The sequence below is a fragment of the Jaculus jaculus genome, chromosome 10 (genome assembly GCF_020740685.1).
Source record: "Jaculus jaculus isolate mJacJac1 chromosome 10, mJacJac1.mat.Y.cur, whole genome shotgun sequence".
NCBI classification, from domain to species: domain Eukaryota; kingdom Metazoa; phylum Chordata; class Mammalia; order Rodentia; family Dipodidae; genus Jaculus; species Jaculus jaculus.
Window position 1 is genome coordinate 61,300,631 of NC_059111.1, and position 27,269 is coordinate 61,327,899.

General features: G+C 39.4%; 1 protein-coding gene across 3 annotated transcripts in view; it reads left to right on the forward strand.

The window, feature by feature from the left end:
* Positions 1–27,269, forward strand: part of Ankib1 (ankyrin repeat and IBR domain containing 1) — a 190,980-nt gene that overhangs the window by 9,211 nt on the left and 154,500 nt on the right. The gene's annotated exons all lie outside the window — the stretch shown is intronic.

A 27,269-nucleotide genomic window follows, 5' to 3' on the forward strand; every position in this document is an offset into this window, starting at 1 on the left:
AGCATCCAGAGCCCGCACAGGCGGGAAAAGCGGCTCCGGCAGCTCAGCCAACCGCCGCAGCCGCGGTGCAGCAGAAAGCCGCCAGACTCTCGGCTCGAGCCGCAGGAAAAGCCAGGTGCAGGATTTTCCCCTCACACCACGCTCTCCGCAACTCGGGAAACGTGAGGGGAGAGCGGCAGCGAGCAGCGGAGGAGCAGACCGCGAGGTAGAAGAACACGTTGAGCAGCGAGACAACCAGAGCAGCCGCGGCTCCCTCCCCTCCCCCACCGCCTCAGCCCAGCTCCATCGAACACAGCAGCGGACCGGGACCCGGCCACGCCAACTTGGGCTGACAGTGGGACCCAAGCAGGAGCAGAGTTTGGCAGCAACTTCAGCGGCTCCAGCACCGGTACCAGCAGCCCCAGGAGCAGCGGACCCAGGAGCGGCAGCGGCGGCAGATCCCACAGCAGCGGCATTGGGGGGAGCAGCGCTGGTGGACACGGCAGCGGCAGCTTCAGCAGCGGTGGTGGCTCCGGTGGTGGCAGCTACGGCAGCAGCAGAGGCAGCAGCAGCAGCTCGGTTTGCCCCGTAGGAAAAGCAAGTGCCCAGCTCCAGAAATCAGAACAGCAGCCGGAAGACCCAGGCAGCAACTTGACTGAGACCAAAATCACCCAAGGTAACTGGGATTGCACCAGGGAAGGGTCTCACTTGATCACAAGCTGACTTGGATCCCTCAACAGACCAGAAATCTAAACCTCTTTGTTGATAGAGGATCTGGTCATTATAATAACTACTTTTGCATACATACTCGGGGCTGTTTTTGATTGAATGTGTACAGTGTTTAGTTAAATTTTAGAATCTACCTGTATTTTATTCCACTCAGCCTGCTTGAATACTCCTATAGCAGGGAAACTCAACCCCTAAGAACATCTTTGTAGATACTCTGAGAGTCTTAAGAGCCACACCTAATACCTTAAGGTCCTACCCTGAAAATATATTACATCAAATCAATTGATACAGCTAAGAATACACAGCTAGCTAGAAAATCCAAGCATTAACTTAATCCAAGATGCAAAAATATATACACTAAAAACACTAAAAAGCAAGATGATATAAATCCACCTAAAAGTATTAATGCATCAGAAATGTCCTCCAGAGAGAAAGAGTTAGAGGAAATGCCTGAGAAAGAGTTCAAAAGAATAATTATAAATATGTTCAAAGAGGTCAAAGAACACATGAAAACAATCAAAGAAGAAATCAAAGAGGAAATCAAAGAGGAATCAAAGAAGAGGCAGGACACCAATTTAATGAAATACAGAAGGCAATACAAGACATAAATAGGGAAATAGAAATAATAAAGAAAAACCAGTCAGAATTACTAGCAATGAAGAACACAGTTAATGAAATAAAAAACTGTAGAAAATCTCACCAGTAGGATGGATGAGGGAGAGGACAGAATATCTAAGCTAGAAGACCAGGTGGCAGACCTAATGCAGTCCAACAAAGAGAAAGACAAACTTATAGAAAAGTATGAGTGGGAATTTCAAGATATTCGGGACACTATGAAAAGACCCAATATAAGAATTCAGGGCATAGTAGAAGGAGAAGAACTCCACTCCAGAGGCATAGTAGGCATCTTCAACAAAATCATAGAGGAAAATTTCCCCCAAATTGGGAAAGAGGTGCCAATACAGATACAGGAAGCCTTTAGAACCCCAGCCAGACAAAACCCAGAAAGAACCTCCCCTCGCCATACTATAATCAAACTTCCAAACACACAAACCAAAGAAAAAATTTTGAAAGCAGTTAGAGAGAAAAATCAAGTTACCTACAAAAGCAAGCCCATCAGGATTACAGCAGATTATTCAACACAAACTTTTAAAGCCAGAAGGGCTTGGAGTGATATATTCCAAGTTCTGAAAGATAACAACTGTCAACCAAGGTTACTTTATCCTGCAAAGTTATCCATTCAAATAGATGGAGAAATAAAGATATTCCATGACAAAAGCAGGTTAAAGGAGTATTTGAAGACAAAACCAGCTCTACAGAAAATACTTGATAGAATCCTCCATGCTGAACAAAAGGAAAAGCACACATATAAGGAACCTAGAAAAAACCAGCTATACTCAAATACCAATTAACAGAAGAGAGCACAGATAGAACCAGTAACACACACACACACACAAAAATGGCAAACATTAATACACACCTTTCAATAATATCTCTTAATATCAACGGTCTCAATGCCCCAACGAAAAGACATAGATTTGCAGACTGGGTTAAAAAGCCGGATCCTACAATTTGTTGTCTCCAAGAAACTCACCTTTCTACAAAGGATAGACATTATCTTAGGGTGAAAGGTTGGAAGACGGTGTTTCAAGCAAATGGGCCTAGAAAACAAGCAGGGGTTGCTATCCTAATATCAGACAGGGTAGACTTTAGTCCGACGTTAGTCAAGAAAGATAAGGAAGGTCACTTTATATTGATTTAGGGCACACTCCTACAGGAGGACATTACAATCCTAAACATATATGCACCTAACATGGGGGCTCCCAAATTCGTCAAACAAACACTATTAGAACTAAGGTCACAGATAACACCAAACACAGTGGTGGTGGGTGACTTTAACACCCCACTCTCATCAATTGACAAAGAGTTGGTTCTTTGAAAGGATAAACAAGATTGATAAACCCTTAGCAAATCTGACCAAAAGAAAGAGAGAAGAGACACAAATTAATAAAATCAGAGATGAACAAGGTAACATCACAACAGATTCCAGAGAAATTCAAAAAATTATAGGGACATACTATAAAAGCATATACTCCACAAAGTATGAAAATCTGAAAGAAATGGATGATTTCCTTGATCTATATGACCTACCTAAATTAAATCAAAATGAGATTAATCACTTAAATAGACCTATAACAAACATGGAGATCCGAGCAGTTATCAATAATCTCCCAACTAAAAAAAGCCCAGGCCCGGATGGATTCACTGCTGAATTTTACCAGACTCTTAAGGAAGAGCTAACACCATTGCTTCTTAAGCTTTTCCAGGAAATAGAAAAAGAAGGAATCCTACCAAACTCCTTCTATGAGGCCAGCATCACCCTGATACCAAAACCAGGCAAAGATAGAACAAAAAAAGAAAATTACAGACCAATCTCCCTCATGAACATAGATGCAAAAATTCTCAACAAAATATTGGCAAACAGAATATAAGAGTATATCAAAAAGATCATTCACCCTGACCAAGTAGACTTTATCCCAGAGATGCAGGGATGGTTCAACATACGCAAATCTATAAATGTAATACATTACATAAACGGGTTGAAGGACAAAAATCACATGATCATCTCATTAGATGCAGAGAAAGCATTTGACAAAATCAACATCCCTTCATGATAAAAGTCCTACAGAGACTGGGAATAGAAGGAACATATCTCAATATAATAAAGGCTATTTATGACAAGCCTACAGCCAACATATTACTAAATGGGGGAAAACTGGAAGCTTTTCCACTAAAATCAGGAACAAGACAAGGGTGTCCACTGTCCCCACTTTTATTTAATATAGTTTTGGAAGTCTTAGCCATAGCAATAAGGCAAGAGACACACATAAAAGGGATATAAATTGGAAAGGAAGAAATCATGTTATCATTATTTGCAGATGACATGATTCTATACATAAAGGACCCTAGAGACTACTAGCAAGCTGTTAGAGCTGACCAAAACGTACAGCAATGTAGCAGGATACAAAATAAATACACAGAAATCAGTAGCCTTCATATATGCTAACAACAAACACACAGAGGATGAAATCAGAGAATCACTCCCATTCACAATTGCATCAAAAAAAATAAAATACCTTGGAATAAACCTAACCAAGGAAGTAAAGAATCTATACAATGAGAACTTTAAAACACTCAAGCGAGAAATTGCAGAAGACACTAGAAATTGGAGAAACATCCCTTGTTCCTGGATTGGAAGAATCAATATCGTGAAAATGGCAATCTTACCTAAAGCAATCTACACATTTAATGCAATCCCTATCAAAATTCCAAAGGCTTTCTTCATGGAAATAGAAAAAAGAATCCAAAAATTCATTTGGAATCACAAAAAACCTCGAATATCTAAAATAATACTGAGCAACAAAAAAGAGGCTGGTGGTATCACCATACCTGATTTTACCCTATACTACAGAGCCATAGTAACAAAAACAGCATGGTACTGGCACAAAAACAGACATGTAGATCAGTGGAACAGAATAGAGGACCCAGATGTAAGTCCAAGTAGCTATAGCCACCTGATATTCGATAAAAATGCCAAAAATACTCATTGGAGAAGAGACAGCCTCTTCAGCAAATGGTGTTTTGAAAACTGGATAAATATCTGCAGAAGGATGAAAATAGATTCTTCTCTCTCGCCATGCACAAGAATTAAATCCAAATGGATTAAAGACCTTAACATCAGACCGGAAACTTTGAAACTGCTAGAGGAAAAAGTAGGGGAAACCCTTCAACATATTGGTCTTGGCAAAGACTTTCTGAATACAACCCCAATTGCTCAGGCAATAAAACCACAGATTAACCACTGGGACCTAAGGAAATTACAAAGATTTTGCACCGCAAAGGACACAGTGAAAAAAGCAAAGAGGCAACCTACAGAATGGGAAAAAATCTTCGCCAGCTATATATCTGATAGAGGATTAATATCTAGGATATACAAAGAACTCAAAAAGTTAAATAATAAGGAATCAAACAGCCAATCAAAAAATGGGCTATGGAGCTAAATAGAGAGTTCTCAAAGGAAGAAATTCGAATGGCATATAAGCATCTAAAAAAATGGTACTTCACTAGTCATCAGGGAAATGCAGATTAAAACTGCATTGAGATTCCATCTCACTCCTGTCAGATTGGCCACCATCATGAAAACAAATGATCATAAATGTTGGCAGGGATGTGGAAAAAAAGGAACCCTTCTACACTGCTGGTGGGAATGCAATCTGGTCCAGCCATTGTGGAAAACAGTGTGGAGGTTCCTAAAGCAGCTAGAGATTGATCTACCATATGACCCAGCTATAGCGCTCCTAGGCATATATCCAAAGGACTCATCTCATTTCCTTAGAAGTACATGCTCAACCATGTTTATTGCTGCTCAATTTATAATAGCTGGGAAATGGAACCAGCCTAGATGTCCCTGTACAGATGAGTGGATAATGAAGATGTGGTACATTTATACAATGGAGTTCTACTCAGCAGTAAAGAAAAATGAAGTTATGAAATTTGCAGAAAAATGGATGGACCTGGAAAGTATTATACTAAGTCAGGTAACCCAGGCCCAGAAAGCCAAGCGCCACATGTTCTCTCTCATATGTGGATCCTAGCTACAGATGACTGGGCTTCTGCGTGAGAATGAAAATACTTAGTAGCAGAGGCCAGTAAGTTAAAAAGGAGACATAAAGGGTGGAGAAAGGAAGGGAGGAGGATACTTAATAGGTTGATATTGTATATATGTAATTAAAATGATTTTAATGGGGGAGGTAATATGATGGAGAATGAAATTTCAAACTGGAAAGTGTGGGGGTGGGGAGGGAGGGAATTACCATGGGATATATTTTATAATCATGGAAAATGTTAATAAAAATTAAAAAAAAAAAACAAAAAACAGGAAGTTCCAAGTTCACTGAGGGACTCTGTCTCCTAGAAATAAGGGAAAAGAGGGGCAGAGAAGGACACCTGATTTCTTCCTCTGGCCTCTGCATTTATGCACATAGCGCACACACATCTGCACATACCCAGAAAGCACCAAGTGCTGGGATAACAGATGTGTACCACCATGCCTGGCTAATACGTATATTTTTTTTGTTGTTTATTTTTATTTATGTGAGAGCGACAGAGAGAGAGAAAGAGGCAGATAGAGAGAGAGAGAATGGGCTTGTCAGGGCCTCCAGCTACTACAAACTCCAGACACGTGCAACCCCTTATGCATCTGGCTAATGTGGGTCCTGGAGAATTGAGCCTCGAACTGGGGTCCTCAGGCTTCACAGGCAAGTGTTTAACTGCTAAGCCATCTCTCCAGCCCAATACTTAGATATTTTTATACCTGTGAGTATATATTATAAAATCATATGTGTTTCTGTAGTTTCAAGTCCAATACCTAGGATTCTTTTTAATTTTCCTTCTGTGCTTTATATTTAAGCTTTCTCTGGCAGTAAGAAATTTCACTTGACTTTAGCCTCAAAAAAAAATATATTTTTAAATTTTTAAAATTTTTTTCTCCATTACCTTTTTAAAATTTATTTAATTTTTATTAACATTTTCCATGATTATAAAAAAAATCCCATGGTAATACCCTCCCCTCCCCCACTTTCCCCTTTGAAATTCCATTCATCATATTACCTCCCCATCTCAATCAATGTAATTACATATATACAATACCAAACTATTAAGTACCCTCTTCCCTTCCTTTCTCTTCCCTTTATATCTCCTTTTTAACTTACTGGCCTCTGCTACTAAGTATTTTCCTTCTCACACAGAAGCCCAATCATCTGTAGCTAGGGTCCACATATGAGGGAGAACATGTGGTGTTTGGCTTTCTGGACCTGGGTTACCTCACTTAGTATAATCCTTTTCAGATCCATCCATTTTTTCTGCAAATTTTGTAACTTCATTTTTCTTTACTGCTGAGTAGAACTCCATTGTATAAATGTGCCACATCTTCATTATCCACTCATCAGTTGAGGGACATCTAGGCTGGTTCCATTTCCCAGCTATTATAAATAGACTCAATATATTTATCATTGACCCAGTTTTAATGATTAGTATGTTACCATTATCCCTGCCAGTAGACCAGAATTTTAAAACAAATATTCTTATGTATTTATTTATAAGCAGAGAGAGAGGAGAGAGAATGGATATACCAGGGTCTCAGCAACACAGAGAAACTCCAGATGTATGTGCCACTGTGCATCTAGCTTTATGTAGGTACTGAGGAATTAAATCCTGGTCATTAGGCTTTGCAGGCAAGCATCTTTACTGTTGAGCCATTTCTCTGGCCCTAGAACTTCTTTTTTTTTTTTTTTAATTTTATTTATTAGTTTTCTTTTCAGCAAATTTATTAGTTTTCTTTTCAGCAAATATAGGCAGTTTGGTACCATTGTTTAGGCTCATCCATGATCTACCCCCTCCCATTGGACCCTCCTTGTTGATGATGTAAATGGGTTGTGCATTGTGGAGTTAGCCCACAGTTATTGGTACGATAAATGTCTCTGCATATCATGACCCAACATGTGACTCTGACATCTTTCCGCCCCCTCTTCTGCAAAATTTCCCTGAGCCATGTTGGGTTCATTTGTGGTCTGCTTCAGTGCTGAGGTGTTGGGGGCCTCTGAGGCTCTGGCTCTCTGATTTGGTAGGAATTGATTTTTCTCTGCGTTGGTCTCCTTCCCCTTTGTGCTGGTATCCAGTTCATCAGGAAAACAGCACCCTTGCTTGTTTCGCCAATTGTCCTTAGTTTCAGTCCGGGCCCCTTTTGAGGTATGTTGGGGCAGCTCTCTCCTTAGGATCTGCATCTATCTGAAAAAGAGAAGCAGATTCTGCAACAGAGAGTAAGTTAGCACCCGGAAAATTGAGATAACAACTACTTTTTTGATAGAGAGTTTGATAGGTGTAGGCCCTCTTGTACCCCATGATTGATGGTAGCTTGATATTGGAGAGTGGGCTTATGTTTGGGTATGGTTCTGACTTGTTTTCCAGCTCCAACTATGGGTCTCGTACCACTGAGGGGATCAGTTAGCCAAATCAAGAGCAGTTGATTCTCCACCATGGCTGTGTGCCACTATTGCACTTGTGTGGGCATCACAACAGGTTATTTGTTGCTAAGTAGGTTAGGCCGTGAATTGATTGGACAGATATTGGTCATTTCCCCCAGTCACCCATGTAGCACCTTCTGGCACTAGACACGCTGACTGTCTGGGGACTGACTCTCCTGGCTTCCAGCCATGCCATTCCATTTTACGTGTCAGCTGCGTATGGAGTCTTCAGCAATAGGGTCTTACCACTGGCCTTTGGTGGGTCATCAAGTACTCTGACAGAAGTCTGTCATTGTTTTGGGAAACCTTGTACGTTTCTCTGATCAAAAGCTCATTGTGGATGGTAGCCCCAAGCTGGTAGTGGGGGGTTACAGGTCAGTGCCCATTAAGAAATTGAGGATAAACATAACTAATATACAAGAGTTAGAGAGGAGACAGAGAGAGGGGAGAGGGAGGGAGGAAGATGTAGAAGATTTAGGTTAGTGTTGATCCTACCCTCTCCAGTGTCTTGTGGTTCAGGTGTTTCCTGTACGGGTCTAGTGAAGGTTCAGCCATTTGGTCTGTCTGTTAGGAAGTAGAATTTTATGGTACCATTGCCGTTTGGGTCCAGATTACTGTTTTCCACCCTTAGATGCCCTCCCTGCCCTAGAACTTCTTAAAACTCTTTCAGCTAAAACCCTATTTTGCAAGAGAATTTTAAAATTTTTGGTTTTTTAAAATATTTATTTGTGACAGAAAGAGGTAGACAGAGAGCCGGAGATACTATGGGTGTGCCAGGGCCTCTTGCCACTGCAGATGAACTGTAGATGCATACCCCACTTTGAACATCTGGTTTTACATGGGTACTGGGGAATCATACCGAGACCATCAGGCTTTGCAAGGAAGTCCTTTAACTGCTGAGCCATATCTCCAATCCTGCAAGAGAAAGTTTTATATAACTCGGCATACATGTATAATAAATTGGGATACAAATCAAACATTTATTGATAAAAATTTACTGATAATTCATAACAAAATTTAGTTTTTCAAGTGACTTCCTAGTGTTGGGATATGACTGCTATTTAGAATGTGAAGAAATTTTGTTTTTCATTTTGCATACTTATAAATTTAGCATTTATTAAAAATGAAAGCAAATTTGCATATTAATGTGATGGATGTGTTTATATTTGCATAAAGAACTAAATCTTCACTGATTGTTTGATACTGGAGGGTGCAGGTCTGGAGCATTCAGCATTTTCAGAGTTGATCTGAATTATGATTGTCAATGTGCTGATTCACAGAAATATATAGTACAGAATGGTAGAAGTATGTTTAGGACCATTTCAGAAATTGTTGGTACTTAATACAGTTTTTATGAACTTCAAATCAGCGACTCAAACAGCAATTTATAAAATTATCTGTTTGTGTGTATGTTCACTTGTGTGTGAATGTGCATGTATGTCACAACACGTGTGTGGACATTAGGAGACGACTTTGGGTATCTGTCCTCATCTTCCCACCTTTTTTGAGACAGGGTGTTTTTGTTAATTTTGTAGACCAGACTGGCTGTCCCACTAGCTTCTAGAAATTCTCCTGTCTTAAGGTTCCATCTTGTAAAGTGCTGGGCTAATAGAAGCTCACTAAGACATTTAGCTTTTATGTGGGTTACGGGGATCCAAAATCAGGTTATCATGCTTGCCTAACTAGTTCTTTTATATGATGAGACATCTCCTCAGTTTTGTTTTGTTTCATGAATTATGTATATGATTTATATGCCTATATGAAATCCTAAGAACCACAATTAAGAGTAAAACATGGTATTTGTCTTTCCCAGGCTAGTTTAATCCTCCCTGTTGAATTTTTTTTTTTTTTGCAAATGAAAGCTTTTCCTTCTTTATGGCTTAAAAAAAAATCACACACACACACACACACACACACACACACACACACACACACATACATGCTCACACACATACACACATCACATTTTCCTTATTCCTCTGTTGCATATCTTAAGTTGGTTCCATAATTTAACATCTGTGAACAGTGCTGCATTCAACATTGATGTGCAAGTATCTCTGCTGTGTTGACATGGAGTCCTTTAGTAAACACCCAGGAATATTGTAGCTGGGTTGTTTTGAAGATCTGTTTTTGTTTAGATAGCAGTTTTAAAAATCAACATTCTAACACAATGTAATCCAAAGATAATGCTAATAAATGACAGTAGAAAAATATTAAAAATATTTTGGGCCTGAGGAGATAACTTAGCTGTTGAAGGTTCTTGCTTACAAAGCCTCCTGGCTTGCATTGGTCAAGGTTCAATTCCCCAGTATTCATGTAGAGCTGGATGCAGAGTGGCAATGCATCTGGAGTTCATTTACTATGGCAAGAGGCCATGGCTAGCCCCCCTCTGTGCTTATAAATAAATTTTTCTTAATCTTTATTTTCTGTAATTAAACCAGTATATTTCTATAACAGCAGAAATTTTGTACAGTAAATTCATAACATACAATAGCCTCAATTCTGAGTTGAGGTGTTTTGAGCAACATTTGCTGGCATTGTATGACATAAACAGTATACATAGTGCAAAGTGTACATGTGTGTTCAGAACCAATGCTATAGTAAAATCACAGGATGCAGTATGGGCAAGCACTGCTGCAAACACCATGGATTCATTTTGAATTGTTTTGGTCATTGCATATTCAGAAACCTTTCACACTGGCCAGATTTTTCATGATCCTACCTTCAACTGTTTAATCTCATGAGATGACAAATTCCATAGTTTTTTTTTTTCTGTTTATTTTTATTTACTTATTTGAAAGTGACAGAGAGAAAGAGGCAGATAGAGAGAGAGAGAGAGAGAGAGAGAGAGAGAGAGAGAGAGAGAGAGAGAGAGAATGGGCACGCCAGGGCTTCCAGCCACTGCAGATGAACTCCAGATGCATGCGCCCCCTTGTGCATTTGGCTATCGTGGGTCCTGGGGAATTGAGCCTGCAACTGGGGTCCTTAGCCTTCACAGGCAAGCACTTAATCTCTAAGCCATCTCTCCAGCCCCAAAACCTATAGTTTTAAAGCTGTGATGTAGACCATATCCTACATACATCTGTGCCACTACCACCCCGAATCAGTGACTGTGGGGTCTATTGCCTGTTTTGCTTTGTGGCTCCTTAACCACTCTATGGACCCACTCCTCTGTACATATTCCTGTCCCTACATAACACTTTTTTTTCTCCTTGGGCCAATTAGCCCACTCCTCTGCTCACCTTCCTCACACACTCACTGCCCTACATTCTTTCTTTCTTTTTTTTTTTTTTACGAGGTAGGGTCTCACTCTGGTCCAGGCTGACCTGGAATTAACTCTGGGTGGCCTTGAACTCATGGTGATCCTCCTACCTCTGCCTCCCAAGTGCTGGGATTAAAGGCTTACACCACCACGCCCGGCTGTACTGCCCTACATTCTTATAAGCATGTTTTCTTTGTGTGTCCTAGTATAATTAAAATTTAAATGTAAAGTACAGTCTAAGGATTTAAAAGCATACATATATCTGATTAAGTATATATATGATTTCCATACACATAAATGGTAGCTAAGTGTTCCACAGCTTGGTTCGTTCTTTGTTTTCTTGAAAAATTTTTCATGTGATTATAGCAACCAACATCTTATTTGTTTTAACAACTTCTGTAGTTTCAGTGTGTGTGTGTGTGTGTGTGTGTGTGTGTGTGTATTTGTGTGTATTTACCTGTTTATATTGACATTTCACTCACAAGAGGCTACAGTTGATAGCCAGTACCAACCACTGTCATTAAAGTAGGTTGTCCTGGACTTACTAACCCAGATGACCTTATGTATCAATCTATCATCCATCTTCCTCCCTCCTTCCCTTCCTCTTTTTTTCTTTTTCTTTTCTTTTTTTGAGATAGGGTCTCCCTCTAGCCCAAGCTGGAATCCACTATGTAATCTCAGGCTGGCCTTGAACTCAGAGCAATCCCTTTGCCTCCCAAGTGCTGGGATGCAAGGCATGCACCATCACGCCCAGCCCAGCTGACCATTATCTGGATGCACCCACAGAGGAATCAGAGATCCTAGCAGCAGAGGAACTTCTAGCCAGCCTACAAAATTATAAGAAATAATGTGTTGTTTTGAGGCGTTTATGTTTGGGGTGGTTTGTTCTGCAACAGTAAATATCTGAAAGAATACTTTGTTCATTTAGATAGTTAAGTCATCTCTGCTAATATAAATAATATATTGTAATAATTATCTTTGTGCCTAGTCTACACTGATAAAATTTTAATACACAGGGCTGGAAAAATGGCTTAGTGGTTAAGGTGTTTGCCTGCAAAGCCAAAGGACCTGATTTGATTCCCCAGGACCCACGTAAGCCAGATGCTCAAGGTGGCACATGTGTCTGGAGTTGGTTTGCAGTGGCTGGAGGCTCTGGTGCACCCATTCTCTCTCTGCCTCTTTCTCTCTTGCTCTCTCAAATAAATAAACAAAATTAAAAAAAAAAACTTTTAATACATAATGTCAAGGTCTATGGGTTGTTTATTCATATCTTACTGCAGCACTTTTCCTTTTGGAGTTTTCTTTTCCTCATAAATTTGTGGTAATCTTTTATATACTTATATGGATGTATAGTCTTTATTTGTAAGCATTTAAAAATATTTATTTATTTATTTGAGAGAGAAGGGAGAGAATAGGTGCATCAGGGCCTCTAGCCATTATAAACAAAGTCCAGACACATGTGCCACCTTGTGCATCTGGTTTTACATGGGTACTGGGCAATCAAACCTGGGTCTTTTAGCATTGCAGGCCAGCACCTTAACCACTAAGCCATTAAGCCCCATCTTCATCCGCCCCCCCTTTTTTTTTGAGGTAGGATTTTGCTATAGCCCAGGCTGACCTTGAATTCATTATGTAGTCTCAGGGTGGCCTTGAACTCACTGCCATCCTCCTACCTCTGCCTCCTGAGTGTTGGTATTAAAGGCATGTGCCACCACTCCCGACTAATTTTGAGTATTTTATGTAGTTATTTTCTCTATAACTTCTGAATATTCCTATTTTGAGAGTATCTCCTATGTAGGTTATAGAAACATTTTTCTAATTTTTTAAAATTTGTGTTGTCTTTGCTATTAAAGAGAAGTCATGTTCTGCTGCCATAGAAAACCACAAAGGTTTCTATAAGTAAGTAGGAGGAGTTGGGATAATGGTGACATGCACTTTTCCTTCTCCTACTCCTGAGGGTTAGGCATGAGAATCCTTTGAACCTTGGAGTTCAGGTCCAGTTTTAGCAACATAGCAAGGCCCTATCTCAAAATAGAACTGAGAGTATAGCTCAGTAGAACTTGCCTCACAAGTAACAAGTTAAGGGATGCTTTCCCAAGGAATGAGAAATCAGATATAGACTGTCCAAGGCTGTCTGGTGGCTCCACAGGGCTGTCAAGGATAGAGGCTTGTTAATCTTTCTGTTGAGGCGTCTAAGCTTGTGGTCCCAAGATGACATTCTAGGCTGCATAGTAGCTGCCATTTCTTCTTTCAGCATCCTTGCCTTTGCTTGTTTTAACAGGGTCATATTTAGTAGTCTCTGGGATAGAGACAAGACAAAGGAGGTCCCCCAGAATAACAAGTTCTTACTAATGATTCTTTTTTTTTTTGTCATATTGAGCATATAGTGCAAAGAATGAGAAAAAGATATGCTATATCTCCAGTAAGTAAAGCACTGATGTCTTTGATGATATGCTCATTTCCACAAAGAAATTATAAAAATAAAAGTGATTATTTCACCTTTGTCCTTACTTAAGTGGATTAAATTAGCTATTTAGACTCAGCTCAGATAAAGGCTATTGCATGCATATGCTTGCCATGTGTCCAATGTGGGCCCATTAAATTTCTGTTCAAAATATGATTTAACATTCCATCCACGGACTGAATTTTGAAAGTTATGACATGATATTCCTATTGGAAAGACATTTTTCTTTATTTTATTTTATTTTTTAAATTTTTATTAGCATTTTCTATGATTATAAAAAAAATCCCATGGTAACCCCCCCACGTTCCCCTTTGAAATTCCATTCTCCATCATATTACCTCCCCATCACAATCATTGTACTTACATATATACAATATCAACCTATTAAGTACCCTCCTCCCTTCCTTTCTCTTTCCTTTATGTCTCCTTTTTAACTTATTGGCCTCTGCTACTAAGCATTTTCATTTTAATGCAGAAGCCCAATCATCTGTAGCTAGTATCCACATATGAAAGAGAACATGTGGTGCTTGGCTTTCTGGGCCTGGATTACCTCACTTAGTATAATCCTTTCCAGGTCCATCCATTTTTCTGCAAATTTCATAACTTCATTTTTCTTTACTGCTGAGTAGAACTCCATTGTATAAATGTGCCACATCTTCATTATCCACTCATCAGTTGAGGGACATTTAGGCTGGTTCCATTTCCCAGCTATTATAAATTGAGCAGCAATAAACATGGTTGAGCATGTACTTCTAAGGAAATGAGATGAGTCCTTTGGATATATGCCTAGGAGTGCTATAGCTGAGTCTGGAAAGACATTTTTCTATAAAATATGGAGGACTAAGAAGGGAGGATAAGGTTGTACTGATAATTTGGTAACATGGAATTCAGTATCATAGAGAAACTTAGGAGCGTGTATGTGTGTTTGTGTGCAAATATGTTTGTGTGTGGGGATTGGTGTATGTGTGAATGTGGGTGTGCATGTGCCATGGCACCCGTGGAGAGGTCAGAGGACAACTTTCCTTGCCTTTCCATCTTATTTGAGGCAGGATTTCTCTCTTAGTATCTTGTAATGCTACTGTTGATCGTTGCTGCACTCAGCTTTCTAATTACTAAAAAACTGATTGTTAAATGTTAGGTACAGACAACAAGAAAAAGTGAAAATAATAAACTTTTAATAATGTTCAAAGACTTTTTAGTCCATTAGCTTTCTCCATCTGACATTCCTTGAGAAAATTGAACCTCAATGCCAACCAGAGTTTGCTGAATTTGGCATGTATCAGAATCATCTAGAGGGCTTGTTAATACACAAATTGCTGGGCCTTACCTCCAGAATTTCAAATGCGGTATGTCTGGGTGGGGCCTGAGTTTTCATTCCTCATGCATTCCCAGGTGCTACTGGTATTGTTATCTGCTGTATAAAATTATTTCTCAATAGTGGTACTAGACTAGGTAAGGGGTGTTGAGAGAATTTAAGAAACAGTTCTTTAAGTCATTTTTTTTCCCCCTGTGTTTTGTGCTTTAGCTGAGGACCTTTTGAGATCCTGGATAGGTAGGATTTTATTTTTTTTTATTTTTATTTATTTTTTTTTTTTTGTCATTTTCTTTCTTTTATTATTTACTTATTTTTTTTTTAAATTTTTATTAACATTTTCCATGATTATAAAATATATCCCATGGTAATTCCCTCCCTCCCCACCCCCACACTTTCCCGTTTGAAATTCCATTCTCAATCATATTACCTCCCCATTACAATCATTATAATTACATATATACAATATCAACCTATTAAGTATCCTCCTCCCTTCCTTTCTCCACCCTTTATGTCTCCTTTTCAACTTACTGGCCTCTGCTACTAAGTATTTTCATTCTCACACAGAAGCCCAGTCATCTGTAGCTAGGATCCCCATATGAGAGAGAACATGTGGCGCTTGGCTTTCTGGGCCTAGGTTACCTGACTTAGTATAATACTTTCCAGGTCCATCCATTTTTCTGCAAATTTCATAACTTCATTTTTCTTTACTGCTGAGTAGAACTCCATTGTATAAATGTACCACATCTTCATTATCCACTCATCTGTTGAGGGACATCTAGGCTGGTTCCATTTCCCAGCTATTATAAATTGAGCAGCAATAAACATGGTTGAGCATGTACTTCTAAGGAAATGAGATGAGTCCTTTGGATATATGCCTAGGAGTGCTATAGCTGGGTCATATGGTAGATCAATCTCTAGCTGCTTTAGGAACCTCCACACTGTTTTCCACAATGGCTGGACCAGATTGCATTCCCACCAGCAGTGCAGAAGGGTTCCTTTTTTTCCACATCCCTGCCAACATTTATGATCATTTGTTTTCATGATGGTGGCCAATCTGACAGGAGTGAGATGGAATCTCAATGTAGTTTTAATCTGCATTTCCCTGATGACTAGTGACGTAGAACATTTTTTTAGGTGCTTATATGCCATTCGTATTTCTTCCTTTGAGAACTCTCTATTTAGCTCCTTAGCCCATTTTTTGATTGGCTTGTTTGATTCCTTATTGGTTAACTTTTTGAGTTCTTTGTATATCCTAGATATTAATCCTCTATCAGATATATAGCTGGCGAAGATTTTTTCCCATTCTGTAGGTTGCCTCTTTGCTTTTTTCACTGTGTCCTTTGCGGTGCAAAATCTTTGTAATTTCCTTAGGTCCCAGTGGTTAATCTGTGGTTTTATTGCCTGAGCAATTGGGGTTGTATTCAGAAAGTCTTTGCCAAGACCAATATGTTGAAGGGTTTCCCCTACTTTTTCCTCTAGCAGTTTCAGAGTTTCCGGTCTGATGTTAAGGTCTTTAATCCATTTGGACTTAATTCTTGTGCATGGCGAGAGAGAAGAATCTATTTTCATCCTTCTGCAGATATTTATCCAGTTTTCAAAACACCATTTGCTGAAGAGGCTGTCTCTTCTCCAATGAGTATTTTTGGCATTTTTATCGAATATCAGGTGGCTATAGCTACTTGGGCTTACATCTGGGTCCTCTATTCTGTTCCACTGATCTACATGTCTGTTTTTGTGCCAGTACCATGCTGTTTTTGTTACTATGGCTCTGTAGTATAGGGTAAAATCAGGTATGGTGATACCACCAGCCTCTTTTTTGTTGCTCAGTATTATTTTAGATATTCGAGGTTTTTTGTGATTCCAAATGAATTTTTGGATTCTTTTTTCTATTTCCATGAAGAAAGCCTTTGGAATTTTGATAGGGATTGCATTAAATGTGTAGATTGCTTTAGGTAAGATTGCCATTTTCACGATATTGATTCTTCCAATCCAGGAACAAGGGATGTTTCTCCAATTTCTAGTGTCTTCTGCAATTTCTCGCTTGAGTGTTTTAAAGTTCTCATTGTATAGATTCTTTACTTCCTTGGTTAGGTTTATTCCAAGGTATTTTATTTTTTTTGATGCAATTGTGAATGGGAGTGATTCTCTGATTTCATCCTCTGTGTGTTTGTTGTTAGCATATACAAAGGCTACTGATTTCTGTGTATTTGTTTTGTATCCTGCTACATTGCTGTAGGTTTTGATCAGCTCTAACAGCTTGCTAGTAGAGTCTTTAGGGTCCTTTATGTATAGAATCATGTCATCTGCAAATAATGATAACTTGATTTCTTCCTTTCCAATTTGTATCCCTTTTATGTGTGTCTCTTGCCTTATTGCTATGGCTAAGACTTCCAAAACTATATTAAATAGAAGTGGAGACAGTGGACACCCTTGTCTTGTTCCTGATTTTAGTGGAAAAGCTTCCAGTTTTTCCCCATTTAGTAATATGTTGGCTGTAGGCTTGTCATAAATAGCCTTTATTATATTGAGATATGTTCCTTCTATTTCCAGTCTCTGTATGACTTTTATCATGAAGGGATGTTGGATTTTGTCAAATGCTTTCTCTGCATCTAATGAGATGATCATGTGATTTTTGTCCTTCAACCCATTTATGTAATGTATTACATTTATAGATTTGCGTATGTTGAACCATCCCTGCATCTCTGGGATAAAGCCTACTTGGTCAGGGTGAATGATCTTTTTGATATACTCTTGTATTCTGTTTGCCAATATTTTGTTGAGAATTTTTGCATCTATGTTCATGAGGGAGATTGGTCTGTAATTTTCTTTTTTTGTTCTATCTTTGCCTGGTTTTGGTATCAGGGTGATGCTGGCCTCATAGAAGGAGTTTGGTAGGATTCCTTCTTTTTCTATTTCCTGGAAAAGCTTAAGAAGCAATGGTGTTAGCTCTTCCTTAAAAGTCTGGTAAAATTCAGCAGTGAATCCATCCGGGCCTGGGCTTTTTTTAGTTGGGAGATTATTGATAACTGCTCGGATCTCCATGTTTGTTATAGGTCTATTTAAGTGATTAATCTCATTTTGATTTAATTTAGGTAGGTCATATAGATCAAGGAAATCATCCATTTCTTTCAGATTTTCATACTTTGTGGAGTATATGCTTTTATAGTATGTCCCTATGATTTTTTGAATTCCTCTGGAATCTTTTGTGATGTTACCTTGTTCATCTCTGATTTTATTAATTTGTGTCTCTTCTCTCTTTCTTTTGGTCAGATTTGCTAAGGGTTTATCAATCTTGTTTATCCTTTCAAAGAACCAACTCTTTGTTTCATTAATTCTTTGGATTGTTCTTTTTGTTTCTATTTCATTAATTTCTGCCCTAATCTTTATTATTTCTTCCCGTCTACTACTTTTTGGTTTGCCTTGTTCTTCTTTTTCCAAGGCTTTAAGGCGAAGCATTAGGTCGTTTACTTGCGACCTTTCTAATTTCTTAATATAGGCACTTAAGGCTATAAATTTACCTCTTAGAACTGCCTTCATTGTGTCCCAGAGATTTTGGTATGTTGTATTCTCATTATCATTTGACTCTATAAATTTTTTGATTTCCTTTTTGATTTCTTCATTGACCCACTCATCATTTGGTAGTGTATTGTTTAGTTTCCATGATTTTGTGTATGCTCTATAGCCTTTCTTGTTACTGATTTGTAGTTTAATTCCATTGTGGTCAGATAGAATGCAAGGAATTAATTCAATTTTCCTGAATTTGTTAAGATTTGCTTTGTGTCCTAATATATGGTCTATTTTAGAGAAAGTTCCATGTGCTGCTGAAAAGAATGTATATTCTGCAGCCTTTGGATGAAATGTCCTGTATATATCTGTTAGGTCCATTCCTTCTATGACCTCATTTAGTCCAGATGCCTCTCTGTTTATTCTTTCCCTGGATGACCTGTCAATTGATGAGAGTGGGGTGTTAAAGTCACCCACCACCACTGTGTTTGGTGTTATCTGTGACCTTAGTTCTAATAGTGTTTGTTTGACGAATTTGGGAGCCCCCATGTTAGGTGCATATATGTTTAGGATTGTAATGTCCTCCTGTTGGAGTGTGCCCTTAATCAATATAAAGTGACCTTCCTTATCTTTTTTGACTAACGTCGGACTAAAGTCTACCCTGTCTGATATTAGGATAGCAACCCCTGCTTGTTTTCTAGGCCCATTTGCTTGAAACACCGTCTTCCAACCTTTCACCCTAAGATAATGTCTATCCTTTGTAGAAAGGTGAGTTTCTTGGAGACAACAAATTGTAGGATCCTGCTTTTTAACCCAGTCTGCAAATCTATGTCTTTTCGTTGGGGCATTGAGACCGTTGATATTAAGAGATATTATTGAAAGGTGTGTATTTATGTTTGCCATTTGTGTGTGTGTGTGTGTGTGTGTGTGTGTTACTTGTTCTACCTGTGCTCTCTTCTGTTAACTGGTATTTGAGTATAGCTGGTTTTTTCTAGGTTCCTTATATGTGTGCTTTTCCTTTTGTTCAGCATGGAAGATTCTATCAAGTATTTTCTGTAGAGCTGGTTTTGTCTTCAGATACTCCTTTAACCTGCTTTTGTCATGGAATGTCTTTATTTCTCCATCTATTTGGATGGATAACTTTGCAGGATAAAGTAACCTTGGTTGACAGTTGTTATCTTTCAGAACTTGGAATATATCACTCCAAGCCCTTCTGGCTTTAAAAGTTTGTGTTGAATAATCTGCTGTAATCCTGATGGGCTTGCTTTTGTAGGTAACTTGATTTTTTTCTCTAACTGCTTTCAATATTTTTTCTTTGATTTGTGTGTTTGGAAGTTTGAGTATAATGTGGCGAGGAGAGTTTCTTTCTGGGTTTTGTCTGGCTGGGGTTCTAAAGGCTTCCTGTATCTGTATTGGCACCTCTTTCCCAATTTGGGGAAAATTTTCCTCTATGATTTTGTTGAAGATGTCTACTATGCCTCTGGAGTGGAGTTCTTCTCCTTCTACTATGCCCTGAATTCTTATATTGGATCTTTTCATAGTGTCCCGAATATCTTGAAATTCCCACTCATACTTTTCTATAAGTTTGTCTTTCTCTTTGTTGGACTGCATTAGGTCTGCCACCTGATCTTCTAGCTTAGATATTCTGTCCTCTCCCTCATCCATCCTACTGGTGAGATTTTCTACAGAGTTTTTTATTTCATTAACTGTGTTCTTCATTGCTAGTAATTCTGACTGGTTTTTCTTTATTATTTCTATTTCCCTATTTATGTCTTGTATTGCCTTCTTTATTTCATTAAATTGGTGTCCTGCCTCTTCTTTGATTCCTTTGATTTCCTCTTTGATTTCTTCTTTGATTGTTTTCATGTGTTCTTTGACCTCTTTGAACATATTTATAATTATTCTTTTGAACTCTTTCTCAGGCATTTCCTCTAACTCTTTCTCACTGGAGGACATTTCTGATGCATTAATACTTTTAGGTGGATTTATATCGTCTTGCTTTTTAGTGTTTCTTGTGTTATAATGTATATATTTTTGCATCTTGGATTAAGTTAATGCTTGGATTTTCTAGCTAGCTGTGTATTCTTAGCTGTATCAATTGATTTGATGTAATATATTTTCAGGGTAGGACCTTAAGGTATTAGGTGTGGCTCTTAAGACTCTCAGAGTATCTACAAAGATGTTCTTAGGGGTTGAGTTTCCCTGCTATAGGAGTATTCAAGCAGGCTGAGTGGAATAAAATACTGGTAGATTCTAAAATTTAACTAAACACTGTACACATTCAATCAAAAACAGCCCCGAGTATGTATGCAAGAGTAGTTATTATAATGACCAGATCCTCTATCAACAAAGAGGTTTAGATTTCTGGTCTGTTGAGGGATCCAAGTCAGCTTGTGACCAAGTGAGACCCTTCCCTGGTGCAATTCCAGTTACCTTGGGTGATTGTGGTCTCAGTCAAGTTGCTGTCTGGGTCGTCGGGCTGCTGTTCTGATTTCTGGAGCTGGGCACTTGCTTTTCCTACGGGGCAAACTGAGCCGCTGCTGCTGCCTGTGCTGCTGTTGTAGCTGCCACCCCCGGAGCCACCACCGCTGCTGAAGCTGCCGCTGCCGTGTCCACCGCCTCTGCTCACCCCGAAGCCGCTGCTGCGGGATCTGCCGCCGCTGCCGCTCCTGGGTCCGCTGCTGCTGGGGCCACTGGTACCGGTGCTGGAGCCGCTGAAGTTGCTGCCGAACTCTGCTACTGCTTGGGTCCCGCTGTCAGCCCAAGTTGGCGTGGCCGGGTCCCGGTCCGCTGCTGTGTTCGCTGGAGCTGGGTTCAGGTGGTGGGGGAGGGGAGGGAGCTGCGGCTGCTCTGGTTGTATCGCTGTTCCACGTGTGCTTCTACCTCGCGGTCTGCTCTTCCCTCCGTTGCTCGCTGCCGCTCTCCCCTCACGTTTCCCGAGTTGCGGAGAGCGCGGTGTGAGGGGAAAATCCCGCACCTGGCTTGTCCTGTGGCTCGAGCCGAGAGTCCGGCGGCTTTCTGCCGCTCCGTGGCTGCGGCGGTTGGCCGAGCTGCCCCGGAGCCGCTGTTCCCGCCTGTGCAGGCTCTGGATGCTCTGGAACTCTTCTACTTCTCCGCTGCCACCTCAATTTCCTATACACCTCACTTTTTAGTAAAAGTGTGTATTTTGCTGAGTTTTTTTGGTCTTTTTCCCCCCTAGGCTGCTTTGGCGTGGTACCTACGCCGCCATCTTAACCAGAAGTCAGGATTTTATTTTTAAAGGGATGAAATTTTAAAGGGATGAAATGTGAATCCAAACTATAACTCCTATAAAAAGGTTGCAAAGAAGTTACTTATGTACCCAGAGTTCTAGGCAGAATCCCTCCTCATGGGTGGAGTATCTTAAAAAATTAAATTAGACCACTTGCTCCAGGAATCAGCCTGAAAGTAGTGGTGGAAAGACAGGAAAGCACTTTAGTCAATGTGGCCATGTTAGGAAGCTGAATTCATCAGCCCATCTTCTGGGTAGTAACCTGAGCTTTAGATTTAAGTGGGAAGAATTGGGTTGGGGATGAGAATTATATGTACTTACACACTTGGTCAGTCTGTTGTCTAGTTGGTTATCTTAGTTCCATTTCTGCAAGGTGACTCTGGAGAAGTAGTCTGTTGCAGTCAGATTCACATTGCTGGCAGAAATCACCCGACCAAGAGCAGCTTTTGGGGAAAAAAGGTTTATTTTAGCTTATAGGCTTGAGAGGAAACTCCATGATGGCACGGGAAAACAATGACGTGAGCAGAGGGTGGACACCTCCCCCTGGCCAACATCAGGTGAACAATAGCAACAGGAGAGTGTGCAAACACTGGCATGGGGAAACTGGTTATAACACCCATAAGCCCGCCCCCAACAATACACTGCCTCCAGGAGGCTTTAATTTCCAATTGCCATCAGCTGGGGAGGCTGCGTTCAGAATACCTAAGTTTATGGGGGACACTGAATCAAACCACCACAAAGCCCTTATCACTTGAGGGGACAATCTGGTTTTCCATGAGGTGGTGGCTTTTACTAATGAAGAAACAAACTGCCTCAGTTACCATTGTAGGGTGATCTGTGTGCAAGTCTTTACCAGTCCTGCTGTGTTTTTAAATATTACAAAATCACAGCACACCCCTCTTCCTGGCTTGTAGTAGTAGTAGTAGTAGTAGTAGTGGTAGTGGTAGTGGTAGTGGTAGTGGTAGTGGTAGTGGTAGTGTTAGTAGTGGTAGTATTTGGTTGTATGTGGCCTGGAGAGATGACTTAGTGATTAAGGCATTTGCCTGCAAAGGCAAGGGACCCAAGTTCAATTCTCCAGTACCTACATTAGCCAGATGCACAAGGTGGTGCATGTATCTGGAGCTCATTTGTAGCAGCTGGAGGCCCTGGCATACCCATATTCATTCTCATTCTCTCTCTCTCCCTCTATCTCTCTCAAATAAGTAAAATATTTAAAAATAATATGTTACTGAACGTAGTGTAAACTCTGTGGGGTTACCTGACTGTGTTGGCTTTGTTCTGTTGATTTCTCTACATTTAGAATAATGCCTGGGATGGGGTAGTAATACTGTTAAGGGGTGTTAGATTTGTTTTTTGTCTGACATTCAAGAACTAAAAAGGCAGAAGAGGGTTAAAAAGAGTAGTTTATTTCAAAGTAAGGCAAGGAAAGCATAGAGAACAGATTCCTCAGTGAGTTGGTGTTTCCAGAGTGGGAAGGTCTGCCATCCCAGTGGGAACTGGACTTTTACTGAATTAGAGAATCCCACCTGTCTAGAGTCCATGATTGGTCAGCTTAAATGAAAGGTGAAGAAGGTACTGGTTGGTCCATGATGCCTTCAGTACTGTACAGGTCCCAGAAAACCTGTCAAGCCACCCTGCCTGAGGAAAAAAATTCATTTAGACTAGGAAGAAGAAATAGGAAGTGAGGTCACCCTCTTCATTATCTTAGATTGGAATAAAAGCACCTATTGAAGGCCCCCTTTCCCTGTCTGTCACCCTAGCCAAGGACATGGTCTAGCTCCTATAGTGTTTCAGTAGATGGTCTATGAATATTTTTGCATGAGTTTATATACCTAAAAGAGTGTACCTTTTCTTGAAAATTACACAGTTCTAAATATAGGCTACTTAAGTTATTGACTTTCAGTATGTAACTCTTTCATTTGTTTGTCTTACTTGACAAATCATTTTCTTATGCCTTTCTCTTATTTGCATCTGTTATTACTATTTTTTTGCAACATACTTTCCCTGGCATAAATTGTAGTTTTTATATTATTTTGGGAAATACATAAACATCCTTTGATCTTCTGTGAGGTATGTGAAAAATTGATTACTGTCAATTGTATTTCCTGACAACATAATAATATGTTGGTATGTCTCCTGCTTTTAGATGACTTTATATCATGATCTATAACAATATTACAGCTTCTCCAAGAAAGGTCAATACGATTTCTGTCTTTTGGATCTGTATTGAGAGTACTTGAGCCTGGATATTTGAGGTCCTTGTTGATAACTCTTATGCAAACAGTGCTTCTTAGATACCTTGTGGGTAGTTAGGTTCTACAGAAATACTTGGCCCAACAAGACCTGAATTTTATGTTCTTGCATATTTGCTGTGGAAATTATGTCTTAGTTTATTTTTATGTCAAGAAAAGTCTTCCCAGTTGCCAGTCCATGGTTTTTTTGTATTGTTTTTTTTTGTTCCCTGAGGTAGGGTTTCACTCTAGCCCAGGCTGACTTGGAATTTTCTACGTAGTCTCAGGGTGACCTCGAACTGATGGTGATCCTCCTACCTCTACCTCCCTGCTGGGATTAAAGGTGTGCGCCACCATGCCCAGCTCAGTCCATGTTTTGGACGATATGCTAATTTTTTAGTTTGAAAGAGTCACTGTAGCACTTCAGTTCATCCTCCTACCATTTCTTTAGCACAGATATTTTAAGACTCAATTCTTCCTTTGTTAGTCATATGGGCCATTACGTTCCTTATGTGGTTTTTCGTTACTCCATGTTGTAGTCAGCTCCACGTTGCTGGGATCCAAAACAGGCAGAGATTAGGAGAGGAATGGATTTATTTCAAGTTTATGAATGGGGGGAGGGGGAAGTTCTATCAGTGGCAGAAGAAGCTGCTTCCGCATATCCAAGCAGAGAGAAACCATCACCAGCCCCTAAACACCAAAAGCAACAAAACTCAGGTGGCAGCAAACAGCAGAGACCCAGCCAGAGCTCAGACTTCTCTGTATAGCTTTGGCTGGAAATCAGATCCACACCAAACACACCTTAGAGCTGGACCCCAGGGTCTGCCCCCAATAATACCTCCTCAAGCTAGGCAGCTAAAGATAAGCTTTAATAATAAAACACCTGAATTTATGGAGGGTATACATTCAAACTAGAACACTTCATTCAGATATATGGGATATAAAGTGAAATCTAAAACATCAAATCCAGCACATGGAATTCAAGTTTGTTTTTTCTTTTAAATATTGGAGAGTTTCTAATCTGAGATAGGGTCTGTGACCTTGGCAACAGATAATAGACATGAAAGAAAACCCTTAACTTTTTATATTTTGTTGCTATAGCAATAAAGTGTACTTGGCACTAAGATTCAGAAGCAATAGTTAACGATTTATAAAATATAAGTGAATTCTTCCAGATGCAAACCAAGATTTGAATGTCAACATGTTAGTAACTGCTAAGTTCATAAGTGATAAAGCCAGGATTTAAAGTCAAGTTTCCTTTCAAAATTTCCTCAGATTATTATTAAGCCTTTCCAAAATAATTTTAAGTCCCGAAAGCCTGTTTATATTTTTTATGGGATTGTGTGAGAATTAAGTGAGAAAAGGCATATGTACCACAGGGGTAGGTTTTTACCATAAATATCTTATAAATCTAGCCTTTTGCCTTTTGTAACATTTTACTTCTTTACATGTATTCTTCAAGTTCTATTTTAAAACATATTCATTAACAACAGTATTTGTGTTTAACTATAATATTAAATATGTAAGTTGATTTGCTCTTTGTCTTTTTTATTTGTGTGTATGATGTATATATGTGTGTTTGTGCATGTTTATATGTGTGAGTGGGGCATGCACATGCCATAGCATTCGTTTGGAGATTATAGAGCTTGTTAGAGGTAGGATCTTGGATTATGTTATTATTTATTCTCTTTGTTGTTCACCACTATGTTAGCCATACTAGCCTGTCTGCAAGCTTCCAGGGAATTCTGTCTCCATATCCCATCTTGCATGCTAGGATTACAGAATCCTAAAAGGGCTTCCTGCTTTTAAATGGGGTCTAGGGATCTGAACTCAGGTACTTACATTTGTGGGGGAAGTACTTTATTTACCTAACCATCTTTCTAGCCCCCTTTTCTTTTCTTTAAAAAAAAAAGAATTTTGAGGGAGGGAGGGAGAGAAAAGAAATGAACTTGCTAGGGCCTCCTGCCACTGAAAATGAACTCGACACCTGAGCCATTTTGTGCATTTGGCTTTATGTGAATACTAGGGAATTGAATCTGGGCCATAAGGCTTCTCAGGCAATCTACTTTAACCACTGAGCAATCTGACCAGCCTCCCCTTTTCTTTTTCTCTTCTTTCCTTTCCTGTTCCTCCCCGCTTTCCCCCTTTGCTTTCCTTCCTGCCTTACTCCCTTCTCTTCCTTCCTGGGGACTCACTGTGTTGTCCAAGCAAGCTTAGAACTTGTGACAATCCTGCTGCCTCATTCTCTTGAGTGCCAGGATTATAGGTATATGCCACCACATTTAGCTATACATTTCATACATTTAAAGAGGAACAAAGTTCAGTTTTGATTTGAATTTTGTCCTTTTTAGTATTCATATTTATGTATTATAAATTTGCAGTTTTGTTTACATGAATATCAATGATAGCCTGATCCATGGGGTAAAGCTTATTGCATTTCTCACCTTTAAAATATATTGTAAGACTAGACATGACTACTGAAGAACTGTTTCAGACTTTGTTTAGTAGTATAAAAGACTGCTGAAATGCCAACATATAATGAGTTGATTCCAAGCTGATAGTTTTGCTGAAGTTAGCAAAATATGAACACATGTGCATAGATTAAGTATAGACAGACATTTTTATTGGTATATAGTACTAGAGTTCATAAGGATATTTTCATAGAAGTATATAATATGCTTTGACCATGTCTCCCTCTGTATGCCCTTTTGCCATCTTTTCTCTCCCCTTTCAACTCCTATTAGTCTCCTTCATTTCCTTAGACAATCTTGCTTCTACTCTCATGTCATATATACATGTACATGATTTTATGTATCTATATAAAATCTAGTATCAGGGGGTTGGAGAAAATGGCTTAGTGGTTAAGGTACTTGCCTGGGAAGCCTAAAGACCCAGGTTTCATTCCCCAGTACCCATGTAAGCCAGAGGCACAAGGTGACATGTGAGTCTGGAGTTCATTTGCAGTGGCTGGAGGCTGTGGTGTGCCTGTTCTCTTTCTCTATCTGACCCCCACCCCTTCTCGAGTAAGTAAATAAAAAATAAATAAAATTTAGGATCTACAATGAGAGAAACCATGTGATACTTGTTCAAGTCTGGCTTAATTCACTTATGATAATCTCCATTTGCATTCATTTCCTGCAAATGACATAATTTTGTTCTTATTTATGGCTTTTGGCTGAATAAAATTCCATTGTGCATATATACCACATCTTTATCCATTTCTTTGTTGAACATCTGGGTAGATTCCATAATTTAGTTATTTTGAATAGTGCTGCATCAAACATTAATGTACAAGGATCTCTGTGATATGTTGACTGCGTGTCTGAGTTATATGATAGAGCTCTTTCTAGTTTTCCAAGGAACCACCATACACTTTCCTTAGTGACTAGACTAGTTTACATTCTGCCCAGCAGTGTATATGGGTTCCTGTTTGTCCACAGCTTTGCCAGCACT